Here is a 16,516-nt window from a genome sequence, read left to right on the forward strand (position 1 = left end):
GTGTATGTTCCCCTGAAATACAATCGAATACTTGAAGAGAAGTATCGAAGGGCTTCTTTTATAAGGTTTCATGGGTAGCTATAAAAATTTCGTTACATATCATCCTAAACATAAGGTGATAAATTATAACAGAAATTACTTGTTTGACCAGTGTAGTCAGTGACAAGTTTGCTTTGAAAAATTTTAAGTGACTTTGGATTTCGAATGAAACTCACACAGAAAGCATATTCATGAAAAAAAAATTGTGCTGGATCTTGTTGGGTAACAAACATCATGGGTTTTGAATGTTTGATCAAGACCACTCATACGAAATGAATATGATTTGGAGTTTCGAATTTGGGTACTGAAACAAAGGTTTCGTGAAAATCTGGAACATAGTTCCTCGTCAATTCCTTAAAAGTTTAGAAAATTGGGTTTCACTTTCATCACGGTCTCATGATGTCAGATCATGAACACAGATTTTTGATATGTCTAAGTCTCGATTGGTGGGATCAGAGACCTCTCGGACATATATGTTCATGTGTGATCGTGTAAGAACTTTTTGGATGAAAAAGATGGATGAAAGACACGAAATGTACCTCTGTTATATTTGGACAAAACAGTAAACTCTTAACTCATTGTGAAAAGAGTCAGGTAGCTCAGGAGACTAATGTGAATACAAGCCTGATTGGGAAGAAATTTTCATATGAAATATTTCATTAAGGCTTTCGTACATACAAATTGAGTCAATGGAGGCTTTGGACAACATGTTGCAGCATGCTTCTAGGGACAACTTAACTACTTCAAGATATTCAAAAATTTAAAGATTCTTATGATAGATTTACCTGACCCTGGAACTGCAAGCATTATCCACTGTGTATCATCATGAATATCTGCAACAAAGTACTAAAAAGAAATAAGAAACAAAATATTTTTAATGTTTTGATTTTTCGAAAATAAAGAACGAAATAAAGAGAAAATGTTTTTGATGTTTTTGATTTTTCGAAAATAAAGACAGAACAAACGAAAATATTTGTGGAATTTTGAAATTTTCGAAAATAAAATGACAAAACAAAGGAAAATCTTTTTGGATTTTTAATTTTTCGAAAATTAAATGACAAAACAAACGAAAATCTTTTTGTATTTTTGATTTTTCGAAAATTAAATGATGAAACAAACAAAAATCTTTTTGTATTTTTGATTTTTCGAAAATAAGTGACAAACGAAATGTACTTGTTGCAAATACACGAAATTTTATCAACCCTTGAAAAGTAATAAATCTACGAATTCGAATGGGTCGAAGCGTTGACTATGAACAGTAACCTCTGAACGCTGAATGACATTGCTTTGTCTTTTATTCAGTGCCTCTGAATCATTCCTGGTCAATCATCATTCTTCTTTTTCGCATGGAACAGAATTTCCATCGATCATTCCAAGTCCTTCTAAAATTTTTACAAAGGATTTTTCATCTAAAGGTTTCATGAAAATATCAGCTAACTGATAAGTTGTTTTCACGAAATGTACTTCAATATTTCCATCCTCCACGTGATCCTTGATGAAATGATAACGAAGAGCTATATGTTTAGTCTTTGAATGCTGCACAGGATTATGACAAATTCTTATTGCACTTTGAGAATCACAATATAATGGAATCTCTTTCATATTAATTGCATAATCACGCAATTGAATTTGGATCTATATAATTTGTGATGTGCAAGCAGCAACAGCCACATATTCTGCTTCAGGCGTTGAAATTGATACACATGTTTGCTTTTTCGACTGCCAGCTCACCAATTTGCCATCGAGAAATTGACATCCGCCACTTGTGCTTTTTCTATCAAGATTACAACCACCCAAGTCTGCATCCGAATAAGCTTGTACAAAGAACCCATTTTTCGAAGGATACCACAATCCTAACGAAATTGTTCCCTTAAGATAACGAAAGATATTCTTCACAGCAGTGAGATGTGGTTCTCATGGATTTGACTGATACCTAGCACAATTACACACAGAGAACATGATATCAGGTCTACTTGCTGTAAGATAAAGTAATGAACCAATCATGCTCCTGTAAAGAGTTAGGTCAACTGCAGGTTTATCTAACGAAGGTGTCAACTTTATGCCAGTTGCCATAGGAACTCGTAACTTTGTGCTATTCGTCAATCCAAACTTCTCTAGCAGATTCTTTGTATATTTTTCTTGATTAATAAAAATTCCTTCTCTGCTTTGACGAATATTCAGTCCAAGAAAATTATTGATTTTTCCCATCATGCTCATTTCGAACTTACTTTTCATCAGATCTTCGAATTCTCTAGACAAGGCAGGGTCAGTTGAGCCAAAAATAATATCATCAACATAAATTTGAACAAGCATAAGATGATTCCCAACTTTCTTTCGAAATAATGTGGGGTCAACAGATCCTTGTTTAAATTTAGATTGCTTCAAAAATGAAGTAAGAGTTGCATACCATGCTCGTGGTGCTTGTTTTAATCCATAAACTGCCTTATCTAAAATATAAACATGATCAAGATGTTCTTCGTTAATAAAACCTGGGGGTTGTTCCACGTAAACTGTTTCTTCAAGCTCTCCATTTAAAAATGCACACTTCACTTCCATTTGATAAACATCAAAGTCTTTGTGAGCTGGATAAGCCAGAAATATACGAACAGCCTCGAGTCTTGCGACAGGGGCAAAAGTTTCTTCATAGTCAATCCCTTCTTGTTGTGAATACCCTTTAACATCAAGTCTGGCTTTGTTTCGAACGATATTTCCATCTTTGTCGGTGTTGTTTTTGAAAATCCATTTTAACCCGACAATCGAAACATTTTCAGGTTTAGGAATTAATCTCCAAACCTTGTTTCGTTCAAATTCATACAATTCAGATTGCATCGCAACAACCCAATCTGAGTGTTCCATTGCAACCTTAACTGTCTTTGGTTCAATTTTAGAGATGAAAACATTGAACATGCAAAATTCTTGATGAGTATTCAATACCTCATTCTTTGCACGGATTCCCAATTACTTGATCCTTTGGATGATCTCTTGTCCACTTTTCCATTGGCGGATAAGCTGGATCAAAGTCCAAAGGTGCATCTTCATATAAATCATCATTCTCTGAACCTGCAATCGAACAAACATCATCAAAATCATTATTATTTTCATTGTTTTCTAAATGCTCCCCCTCAACATTATGCTCCCCCTCAACATCAGCATTCAATCTCTCATTCTCCCCCTCGAAAGAATGCTCCCCCTCAACTAGAGTGTTCGAATCCAAGTGCTCCCCCTCCACTGGATTATTTTGCATACTTTCGCCTATCTCTTGAGAAGTTGATGTTGAATCATCAGTAAGCTTCGTTAATTCAGGAAGATGATTATCATTTGCATTAATTTCAGCATCAACAACATGATCTGAAATACCAAAAATTAAATCATAATCAATATCCAACAAGTGCGAAGGTTCAGATTCATCTTGTATTTCTTTTAGAATAGGATGATTTTCAAAATGCGTTTCAGTTTGTTTAACATAGTAATAATCAAAAGTAAGATTATAAGTTGCTTCCACTTTTCGTGTTCTTTTGTTCAACACACGATATGCGACTAAATTATGCGAATATCCCAAGAAAATTCCTTCATCTGCTTTCGCTTGAAATTTCGTAAGATTATCCTTGAGATTCATAATGAAGCACCTGCATCCGAAAACATGGAAAAATTTCACGTTAGGTTTTTTATTGTTGAGAATTTCATATGGAGTGATGTTAAAACGCCGATGGATGAAAGATCTGTTTTGAGTAAAACATGCGGTGGATACTGCTTCAGCCCAAAGGTATTGTGGAAGATTCGCATATGCCAGCATAGTTCTTGCTGCTTCGCATAGAGATCTATTTCTTCGTTCAACTACACCATTTTGTTGTGGTGTGTATGGAGACGAAAAATTATGCGAAATTCCTTTTTCCACCAAAAATGAATCAGGAACATTGTTCTTAAATTCAGTTCCATGATCACTCTTAATTTTTCGAACAGTCTTCTTCAACGTTGTTTCCATCTTTTTGATAAAGTCAATCATGATTTGTGCTACTTCAGATTTGATTCTGAAAAAATAAACCCACGTGAATCTTGAAAAATCATCAACAATTACTAAAATGTATCGTTTCTTGTTGAGTGTTGAAACAGTCGATGGACCACACAAATCAATATGTAAGAGCTCCAGTGGTTCGACAATTTTCGAATCTATCGTAATCGGATGACCTTGTTTATGTTGCTTGCCAACTTCACATGCTGCACATAAAGAATCATTATCAAATTTAAGTACAGGTAAACCTCTTACCAGATCTTGTACAACAAGTTTGTTGATGTTTTGAAAGTTGAGATGTGAAAGTCTTCGATGCCAAAGCCAACTTATGTCTGATGAATCTTTCGAAAGAAGACATACAACAGGTTTGCCTATTATCGGATTGATGTCCAAAGTGAACATGTCACCTTTCCTTTTTGATTTTAGCAAAACTTCTTTTATGTTGACATTCGAAATGATGCTTCCCTCTTCATTGAAAAGAACTTGATTGCCAGTGCCCACAACAAGTTGTGAAACACTTATCAAGTTATGTTGAAGACCTTCAACATAAGCAACACGATTCACTGTGAATTGTCCGTTCGTGATCTTCCCATATCCTTTGACTTGGCATTTTTTATTGTTACCAAATTTCACAACTCCAGCATTCTTTAGGCTTCGAAAATCTCGTAAATTCTCCTTTTTCCCAGTCATGTGACGAGAGCAACCACTATCAATATACCACTTGTTATCGTATTGCTCGTCACATATTACCTACAATCAGTCAAAAAATTTAGGTACCCAAGACTTTTTGGGTCCTTGGAAATTAGATTTCAATGTTGAATGTGATGAATAACTTTTAACCCAATCACAAACTTTGGTTTTGAGACTATCAATTAAGTTCACATCATCATTTAAAGGAACCGAAACATAAGATTTTGATGGTTTCGGATGTTCACTGACATTACCCTTCGTATTCTGAGTTTGTGATTGTACATTCTTTGCTTTCACTACTGGTTTCCATGCTTTGATTGATATGTTCGAATCCTTAGAATATGAACTTCCATTTGATGAAGTATTCACATGCTTCTCATAGGCTTCGTGAATTTGCTCCTTTGAAAATGTACTCGACTGATACATTTTTCCTTTGCCTTCAAGCCAATGATCAATATTCTTCCTTGAAATTATCCCTTTTTCATGTGAAATTTTCAAATTTTGTTTCTTCGCGTGATTAGGAAAATTTGGCTTTTGAGGAATGAAATCAACTTTTGGTTTTGTTAGAAAAGATTGAGCATAAGATGTATCAACAGTTAATTTAAAATGTTGACGTTGAGAGAATATTTGTGGTGGTTTTGATTCATTTGAAAATTTCCTTGGAATATTAGTTTTTGAAACTTTCGAAAACATTGGTTGTTTATTCACTTCAGACCTTGAATGATTTGATTGAGATGAAGATTGTTTATTTGTTGAAAAAGATGAATTTTTAGCTTTGAAAACATTTTTGAGTGAATGTGATTCAGACACATATTTATTTGTTTGAGCGGGTTTTTTTCTTTTTGTCTGAAAAAGTTGTTGAATCAGTTTTTGTCGTTTCATCTGACATCTTTTGAGACTCAATAGTCTACCAAAATATTTTCTTCCTAGCTTGTCTTTTTGAAATGTTATTTTCTTTCGAAAATTTGTCAATTTGATCTTTGAATTCCTTGGAGTTTAGTTTGACAACATTTTCATTTTCCACTACAACTGGTTTTGAAATCTCTTTTTCAATTTTTGATTTTTCAACCCATTTTCTTTGTGGTTTTTGACGTTGAAAAACATACGAATTCTTTGTTAGGTTGTTTTCAACTGTGCTTTGAATTGCGAACAATCCTTCATCAGTTGTTTTCAAATTATCTTCTTCAACTAACTTCTTTAATTCTGGTTTGATATTCTCAACATTTCCAGTAGTTACGAATACTTGATTTGGAAAAATGACATCATCTGTACACTTGAAATTTGGATAAACCACAGTATTCGTTTCAAGAAAGTGAGCACCTTGTTCATTCATCATTTTTTCGAACTTTTGTGTCACCATACACTTGATCAACCATAATTCGAGGAATTTCGTCTTCCTTTGAAGATTTCTTTTTCTTCGAAATTTTCTCTTCATTTTCATCATCGCTATCATCAGTTTGACTATCTGTGATGTCCACGAAGTCCAAATCACAAACTTTTGAAGTTGAGGGTTTATCAGTTTCTATCTTAACCATCAAGTCCTTAACTTTTTCTTTCCCTTTAGATGTTGATGCAACATTAACAATAGACAACTGGGAACAATCAACATCCTCAAGATCACTAATTTCACTAATATTGTCAGAATCATCTTCAATATCAGCAAAATTAGATTGAGAATCAGATGTTGAATTCTCAGTCTTTTTTAAAATTTGGATTTGTTCAGATTTAGTCAAAGTATCATTCACTATGTTAACTAATTCATTCGCATCAAGACATTCATCAATTTTTACAATTCCATATTTATATCTATCATCAGGAACTTTGTCAAATTCAGCTATTATCTTCTCACAATCATACAAAACATTATCTACCTTAGCTCTTTCGTATGCTAGAAAAGGCAATAATTTTCTAAGTTGCTCTTTAATTATTTCACATGAATGATGTAAATCAGTTAATTTGCCATATAGTCTCTTAGCAGAATTACAGTATATGTTTCTTTGTGCTAGCAAAAGTTTGACTTCATTTGATAAAGTATCCCTATCACACATAATATTCGTTATCTGTAATTCTAAACAATCAACTTTACTTATTTTCATGTCTAATCGCTTTTTGGTCTCTAATAACTCCATGGACAACTTGTTGGCCTCATTGCTAGCAGACACAACAATTGAATCAAAATAAGTAACAGTCTCATCAAAAGATATTAGTTCAGAGTCATAAGCATGTGTAGGAATATTAAAAGATTCAAGAATATTACGTACCTTTGTTGTCATTGGAGATTTGTCTGCTGCCTTGGATACGAAGCATCTACCTTTCACTTCGAATTCCTCTTCATCTGAGTCCTCCTCCATCTTCGCATACAGTGCTCCATGTGTTGGATTCCTCATTTCTTCATCGTCTAATCCAGATGACCAGATTTGATAAGTTCCATCTTCCTCCTGTTCACCCCTTGCGACCATCGACAAATTCTTAGCTTTCGCACGAACCTCCTCAAGCTTCTCTGCGTAATAAGCCTCATCTTTTACTTTATTCTTCCTCTCATCCTTCTTCCGAAGCATACAATCATTCGCAAGATGATTAGCTCCATTGCAATAATGACAATCTATTCCAGCATCACCTTTCAGCATCTTCTCACTCTTTCCTTCAGACACCTTCGAATCTTTCTTCTCAACCTTCTTTTTCTCCTCAACAACAGCTTTACTCACAACACTTCCTTTTACCTCAGCAAGCTTAGCCTTCGGATTGAACGGCTTTTTGAAAAACTTCTTAACACGATTATTCGAGTAAAATGCTATTGCCTCATCATCCGAATTCATGATAAATCCCTCTTCTTCCTCTGAATCACCTTTTTCAGCTTCTTTCTCAGATATCTTGGACGTAAGTGCCAATGGACCTCCCATAATCAGCTTCGATTCCTCAGCCATTTCATTAACCTCACTTTCGTGTGTCTTCAACTGATTGTACAGATCATTGAGAGATGATGTATCAAAACTTTGCTGATTCTTCACCTTCATACTCACGCTTCTCCATTCTTTTCGAAGACCCATCACAAAGATGAGATTGAATTCCATTGAAGTCCTGGTGATTCCATAGCGATTGCAACGGTAGATTAACTCGTTCAGACGATCATAGTATACTTCAATTGTTTCAACTTCTTTTTGTCTGAAATCTTTCAGCTCAACCAAGCACTGTTTGACTGAATTGATTTTCGTCTTCTCACTTCCTTGAAACTTTTCTTTCAGATTGTTCCAGATCTCCTTAGCAGTTGTACAACTCCTTACGTAATTGTATACAACCGGAGGTAAAGCTCCTCGCAATTCTCTCATACATATCTTCTCCAGTTTCTTCAGACGATCAGTTTGATTTTCAACACCAGAACTTGCAGAAGATGATCCAATTGCTTGAACATTCACCGGAGCATTGACATTTCCAGTGATACATGACCATAATTCTTCATCAAGACCATTCAGATAATCCTGCATACGATCAGCCCACTGATCATAGTATTCAAGGATCAACATTGGAATTTTGGTTGATGATCCTAACAGATGAGAAAACGAGGTCATCGAATTGAGATTGAAGCTCGCCATTGTTGTACGGAAAATGATTTTGAGAATTTTGAAGAAAATTTGAAAATTTGAAATTTTGAAAACAAACTAGTTGAATCAAATCGGAATAACAAGAAGAACACTCGATTCAACAATTCAAATGCAGAATCAAATCACAACCTAAAATCTAGACAAATTTTTCACTATCAAAAAGTGCGGAAACTTTTGAACCAAAAAGTTGATTCAAAAACTTTTTGAATAGATGAAAATCAGATCACAGATGTGATTCCTGCTCTGATACCAATTGATGAACCAACGAATCGAGTATAAAATGAATCAGAGTTAAAGTTGTAGTAAGAATGCGAGATTGAACAACGGATGTAAATATGATCTTGTTTCATCTCTATTACACTTTCGAATGTTTACAAAGTACAAAGACAGGTCTGTAAAAACTCTTATCTAACTCTAGTAAATATCCCTATTTATAGGAATCAGAAAGCGTACAAAAAATATACTAAGACATAGACACTTAAGCTTCGAATAAAAGCGCATTAGTAAAATAGATTACAAAACATTAGAAGAGTGCAAAATATACTTCGACTAATTACAACATTTTTGACCCTTACAGTTCCTACGAGAATAGTAGTATATGATTCCTATGGGAATTTTTAATATGTGATTCCTACAAAAATATTAAATGTATGATTCCTATGGGAATATTTAATAGTGTCCAAGGTCATTAACTATTTGGTAATATTACTAATAATAACATGGTCTTTTTGGGTTGGCCTCATAACACAAGCAACAATAAGGAAATGAAAAAAAAAATAAGTAATTAAGTAATTAAGTAATTAATAAATTAATTGGAAATTATTTTGGATTTAATTAAATAGTTTTAATTAATTAAAGAGACTGAATATTAGTTAATTTCTAGATATTAATTGGAATATTCCATAAGCCATATGAAAACAAATTAACAATCAAATAAGTATCAGAAAATGTTGTAATCGATCATACAATAATAAATGAACAAAAATCAACGCAAGAACACAATGATGTACGACGAAAGCCTTTAATCCGTTTGGATCTCCGACATAAAGCCTCGAGAGGTGATGAAATCACCTGCCTTAGAACTTATATTAAATCGAAAACAAAAATTATAGGTGCTAGATGATCTTAGAAATTATGTGATAATGCTCAAGTGTCGAAAGAATTAGAGAATAAGAAGTAGTGGAAGTGTCCGTGTGTGCATCAATCATCTAGTCTTTTTATACATAACAAGAATAACCAAAATTCTGATATTCTTGGGATTCTCCTTGATTTTTGCTTGACCCAGATTTTTTGAGAGTCTTCAACGTTCATGAGGCATTGATGACATGTAGTTTACTTAGTTTATTCTTTTTTATTAAGCCTTAAGTTCCTTCATAATATATCACAAGAAATGACAGCCCAAGATTCTGGATTAATCCAAGATCTTGGGCTTGTCCGAGATATTAGTATAGGTTCAAGATATTAGAGTGGTAAGTTAAAATTTCTACCCACAACAATTGCCCACATAAATCTTTAATATAAGATCTTGGATGATTGGAGATTTCTAGCATTTGAAAATTGATTATGCTGATATGACGTGACACGTATTTCTAAGGTCAATCTTATCCATCGATTATCCTGGGAAGTTTGAATTTTGAATGGCCAAGATTGCTGCTTGAAATCCTTTCTTCCTCTAGTTACTCTCCGATCATCTAGGTTTTCTCCTAAGGTAATTGCTCTCTTCTCCCTTCTCGCATTATTCTTGCTTGTATGATCATGGGAAAAAGAATTGTTCAAGCTAGGGCTAGATCTAAGAAACTTGTTGTTGAGGACTTCAAGGTTTAGTCTTGTTGTCTTACTGAACACAATCCTATTCAAACCAACTGACAATATAGAAAAACTACAAATCTTGGGATAACCCCATCCTAGGATTGTTCCACTGAGATTTTCCACACCATTGGGATATTCCCTTGGCTTAAGTTTAACATTCAATGTTAAATGTGTGGGTATAAGTTCCCGACTGTATGACACGCCCATGTCACTCCATTGAATTTCATTTAAGTTCTAACAGATAGTATAATATGGAGGTTTTCGGTTACTAAAGCATAAGTCTATCCCCACATCCTTTGACTATCGCTAGAAATCGTACGTCTAAGCAAGGTGTTTAAACCTAATCTCATAGAATACGCCAATCTTAAACCTTGGAAGGTATCTTGGATACCTTGGATCTTAGGAGGGATGATCAACCCCTAAAATATTGGTCAAGATCTTATGTGTTTACAAAATAAAGATCTTGGGTAAAGGGTGGGTGTTAGCTTGGGTAGCACCCCTCTGATTCTTAAGTTAGTATCAAGAATAAGAATGTATAATTGACAATTGAAATTGGAAAGGAAAACGTACCTGAATATCTTAGACCAAGATCTTGGATTTATACAAAATAGGTCTTAAAATGTATAGTGTTCCAGGATCTTGGTAACACTTGACCATCTAGGGTGGATAACCAATATTCCCCTTTCCATCCTATGAATCAACAAGGTAAGGACCTTCCCATTTCGGAGAAAGTTTCCCTACACTATGTTTAGCTGTATTTTGGAAAACTTTTCTAAGGACAAGATCTCCTACCTGGAACCTTCTTATCCTGATATTCTTGTTGTAAGATTTGACAATTCTTTGCTGATATGCAGATATCCTTTTCTTGGTAAGATCCATGAGTTCATCCGCTATGTCAAGATCTTCAACCAATATCCTGTCATTTTCTTCTTAGTTGCGGAATCTTGTTCTGGCTGTGAGGATCATAACTTCTGGAGGAATCACAGCCTCATTTCCAAATACCAAAGAGTATGGTGTTTTTCCTGTGCAATTTATGGTTGTGGTCCTATCTGTCCAAAGAACCAAGGGTAATTCTTCAGCCCATCTTCCTCTTATTTTTGTGAGTCTTTTCTTTAGGTTATTGATTATGATCTTGTTGCTCGACTCTGCTTGACCATTTTATTGAGGATAATAGGTGTAGAAGTGATCATCTTGATTCCCCAACTTGCATAGAAGTCTTGTGTTCTTTTACCTATAAATTGAGATTCGTTATCACATATAATTTCCATAATGGGATGCCAAACCTAGTAACGATGTTGCGTTTAATGAAGGATATCACTTCCTTTTCTCTAAATTGGACAAAGGATTCAACTTCTATCCATTTAGAGAAGTAATCAGTCATTACTAACATGAATACTTTACCACCTCGTGCTATAGGAAGTTTGCCAACTATATCCATGCCCATTTTCATGAACGGCCATGGAGATATAACTCGATGTAGACTTTCAGCTGATTGGTGCAAGATATTACTATGTATTTGGAATTCATCATATCTTTGATCATACTCCATTGCATCTTCCTTCATCGTTTCCCAATAGTATCATGTCCTCAATATATTGGAGAATAGTGCCCTACCCCCTATATGGTTATTATATTCTCCTTCGTGTGTCTCTTTGAGAATGATCTTGGCTTCATCGTCATTGAGAAACCTGAGATAGGTGCTTACCGTTGATTTTATAAACAAGATATCTTCAATGATGTTGAACCTGGAAGCTTTGATTCCGAAGGTTCTTAGGCATTTTTCATTTTCAGGAATGGATCTATCTTGGAGATATTGAAGGATAGGTTGGATCCAAGATTCTTTAGGATTGAGGTCCTTAGGTCCAAGATCTTGAATATGTGCCACCTATTCTTTTATGTTTTCTATTGTGGGTGAAGTGACATAATATATAAGAATCTTAATGTCAAGATGAATCTTGAAAGCAGAACCAAGATTGGCTAATACATCTGCTTCTGTGTTATCCTCTCTAGGTTCCTGTTTTATGTCAAAATCTTGGAACTTGGATGCCAAGTTCTTTACTCTTCAAATATGAAGCTAGCTTTTCATTTTTCACAACATATTCTCCATTAAATTGGTTAGTAAATAGTAATGAATCCACATGTACATGAAGTTTTCTGATCCCAAGATCGTGAACGATTTGTGAACCCAATATCAATGCCTCATATTCTGCCTCATTGTTGGTTGCTTGAAAATCACAACTCACTACATGGGTTATAATGTCCCCTTGTGGAGATTTTAGTACGACTCAAAGACCTGGTCCCTTAGAATTAGAAGCTCCATCTGTTAAGATGGTGCACTTCTTTGGTTCTTCTCAAGGTTGTAAAAATTGCTCGATGGTAGCTCGGAGGTCGACTGGTGTTAAGGGATTAATCGGTCTTGGCAGGGATTAATCGTGGATTAATTAGGTACCATAGATTATTAATAAAATATTAAAATTAATCAAATATTAATATATTTTAAGAAAAATAAGTACTTCAAAATTAGAAAATAAGAGAATTTGTAATTTAAAATTTTGAAAATATGAAAATATGAACATTTTGGTATAGATTTTGAAAAGGTGAAAATTTTGGAGTAAAAAAAGTTTGAATTATTTATTTATTTATTTGACTTTTGTTGACCGATTAATCCCGTCAAGACCGATTAATCCCGCCAAACGCGATTAACCCCGTCAAGACCGGTTAATCCCGCCAAACCCGATTAATCCCTAATTTCCGTCAAACACACTAATCCGTCAAACACATTAATCCGATTTCTGCAACCATAGTTCTTCTGTATCTTAAAGCCACTAAACTTCTTTTTCAACTTCAAATTGAAGATCCAGACTGAAATCAGCTACAAATTCTGCTAATGCCTGTGATTTTATTGTAGATTTTGGCTCATATCTTAAGCCATATGTACTTAGTTGTACAGACTACTTGGCCATTCTCCCTAATATCTTAGTGTTTCTCAGCACACTCTTAGTTGGATAGTTAGTTTTCACACAAATATGACGTGTTTCAAAATAACGACGTAGTTTAGTTGAAGCACAAACAAGAGATAAGATTAGCTTTTCAAGATGTGAGGATCTGGTTTTAGCGTCTAAGAAACTCTTACTTACGTAATATACAGGACTTTGAGTACCAATATTATCCTTGACCAAGATTGGGCTTGGTATATTCTTGGACACAACTATATATAGGAATAAGGGTTCTTCGTTTTCAGGCTTAGCCAGCAAAAGAGCTGAAGATAGATATTTCTTCAACTCTTGGAATGCATTTCCATGGTCTGTTGTCCATTCAAACTTTTTGTTCTTTCTCAAGACATCGTAAAAGGGTTTGCATCTGTCAGATGCCTTGGATATAAACCTATTTAGGGATGCAACGATATGTATCAATCTTTGGACATCTTTGGTAGAAGATGGGGATTGTAAACTAAAGATAGACTTAATTTGTTCCAGGATAGCTTCAATTGCCCTCTTTGTTACTATGTAGCCCAAGAATTTCCCCTCTTTGAAACCAAAATTTCATTTGGAAGGGTTGAGCATCATGTTGAATTGATCCAGGATGTTGAATGCTTCTTCAAGATCTTGGAGATGATTTTCGGCTTTCTTGGATTTTACTACCACGTCATCTATATAGACTTACATGGTTTTTCCAAGTTGGTGTTTGAACATCTTGTTGACTAGTCTTTTGGTATGTTTCACCTATATTTTTTAATCCAAAAGGCATTACCATATAACAACATATACATGTTGGGGTTATGAAGGTTGTATCTTCCTAATCTGAAGGCTCCATTTCGATTTGTTGAAATCCGGATGAAGCATCCGTGAAGGTAAGGATTTCATGACCTCTAGTTGCATCTACCAAAGAATATAAGTGTGGAAGAGGAAATGGATCTTTAGTACATGCTTTATTGAGATCCGTAAATTCTACACATGTTCTCCACTTTCCCTTGTTCTTTTTAACTACCACCACATTGGCTAGCTATCTTGGGAATTTTACTTCTTTGATCATCTTGGCCTTGAGTAATCTTTCAACCTCTTCTTGGATGATCAAGTTCCTCTCACGTTCAAGTTTTTTTTTAATGAATTAGCCTGAATCTTGGATCAATATTAAGCTTATGAATTATTACATCCTTAGATATACCTATCATATCTTCAGGTTTCCAGGTGAAGGTTGATTTTTTGTGTTTTTGGAACTTGGTAAGATCTTGCTCAAGATCTTGGTAAAGATCCACTCCCAATAGCACCTTGATGTTAGGATCCTTTGGATATAGTAAGACTTCTTTGACTTTACTTTCCTTGGCTTCTTGTTGGTCGCTGTTGATTTTAACCACTCCTTATGGTGTAGGCATCTTTATACATTGGTGGTAAGTCGATGGGAAAACTTTCATGTCATGGATCTAAGGCATGCCTAAGTGTAACGTCCCAAAAATGCCAATAAAAATTTTCATTTTTAAACCATCAAATCCGTACAACCATTTGTTCAAAACCAATTAGATTCAAATATATTTTTCAAACAATCAAAGTAATACAATAACGATTAGTGTGGAAAAGCCATAAGGGGATGTTGTGCAGTCAAGTTGGGCCCTTCCATTTGGAACTAGATATACCTCAAAATGTTTAAACCACAAAACCGTAAGCACAAAGCTTAATGAATTCCGCAAAATTCCACAAACCATACATACATTTGCCATCGACTACCCCCATGGTCTTGCATACAAGTACCATGGGCTATCCATATGGCATTTCCTCGCATTTCCATGGTTACCCCATGGTCTTATACACAAGTGTCATCGGCTACCCCTATGGTCTTTCATACAAATACCACGGGCTACCCCAGGGTCATCCATTCAAGTATCACAAAGATAACTAACATCTCACCTTGTCGATGAAGTCCACAACTAATAACTCTTACAGCCAACGAACGGGTGCTAAACACCTCCTACTAAGACCGCACAAGGTAAAACCTAAGTGTAACTTCTAAAACTAGAAATTGACCAAAAGTCAACCCATGCCAAAAGTCAACGGTCAAGGTCAAAGTCAATAGCCAAAGTCAACACTCAACATCAATAACAACTGATTCCCACGTCTTGACCAACCCTTGGTCACATCGTGGCCAATAAACTCAACCTCGAACCAAAAACTCCAGAATTGAACAAATCAGTTGCGTTCAAAACCACAATCATGTCATGATAGGCATGCCCTCACGTTGTGACCAAGCTAGTCCAAAACAGCCAGGAAAACACCTCGTCACGTCATGACCACCGTATGGTCACGACATGACTACATCAGAATGGTACAACTTAATGCATTTAACCCTTAATCCTTTGAGCCATCCGTTCCAATTTTCTAGAAGGCCTTCTAACTCCAAAATCATCCTAAAAATCGATGCTTTGTTGTAACAACCCAAATTTTAGAAAGATTTGACTTTTTAGTCAAATATTGACCAAAAGGGCAATTTGGTTATCTATGAGAAAAATATGAGAATATGAAGTTGTAACTTCATGAAGATGACCAAAACAAGTTTAAGTCACTATAAGAGGTTAGATGAGTAAGTTTGTCACACCCCAAAACCGGAACGGCGGAAACGTTCGGGGGTGGACGACGTCATGTTTAGTATCACAAGACATGCATCATAGTAATCAAAGTAATAAACAACCATTTCATTAGAAAGAAAGTGTTTACAAAGTATGTGCTCACATAACCTAGACTACAAAGTAAATAACAAAATAAGACATGAAGCTATACTGCTCCATCTTCTGAATCCCAGTGCGCGTACCTGTCTACTGGTCTCCTGAGAATACAAGTTATTTTGAAAGAGTAGCTCAGCATTTAAGTTGGTGAGTTCATAAGATTTTAGTGATGTAAGTAAGTTGTAAGAAAGTTGTAGTAAGTTGTAAGTTCTGTTTAGAAAAGTTCGCTTGTTCCTTTAGAAAATCCTATATTTCTTGCTTTGAAGAAAGATAAGTAAAAATGACTCTACAATCCTTTCTATGAGTACTAAATGGATACAAATTATATAAAAACCAGAGTAAACAAACAATCGGTTGTGTGTATCTGCCCTAAGCCCACAACCAAACAAGGAACAGGAAATGAGGCGGAAGACACACATCCCATTGTTTGTTAGATCATCGTTGTATATAACCCTGGCGTATTCACTTGGTACTCACGGAGTTAACTGTAATAGTTCCTTTATATTTGATGAAAAGATTCTTTAAGAAAACCCTTATTTCTTTTAGTAAAAATGGTAACCACAGTGGTTCCTTCTATAATCACTTAGTTTATACTAGTTATATATAATCTAATATCGAACAGATAGTTAAATGTGTGAATCTGTCCTCAGTCCACAA

The sequence above is a fragment of the Lactuca virosa genome, chromosome 1 (assembly GCF_052849685.1).
Source record: "Lactuca virosa cultivar CGN04683 chromosome 1, Lactuca_virosa_CGN04683_v6, whole genome shotgun sequence".
Classification (NCBI taxonomy): domain Eukaryota; kingdom Viridiplantae; phylum Streptophyta; class Magnoliopsida; order Asterales; family Asteraceae; genus Lactuca; species Lactuca virosa.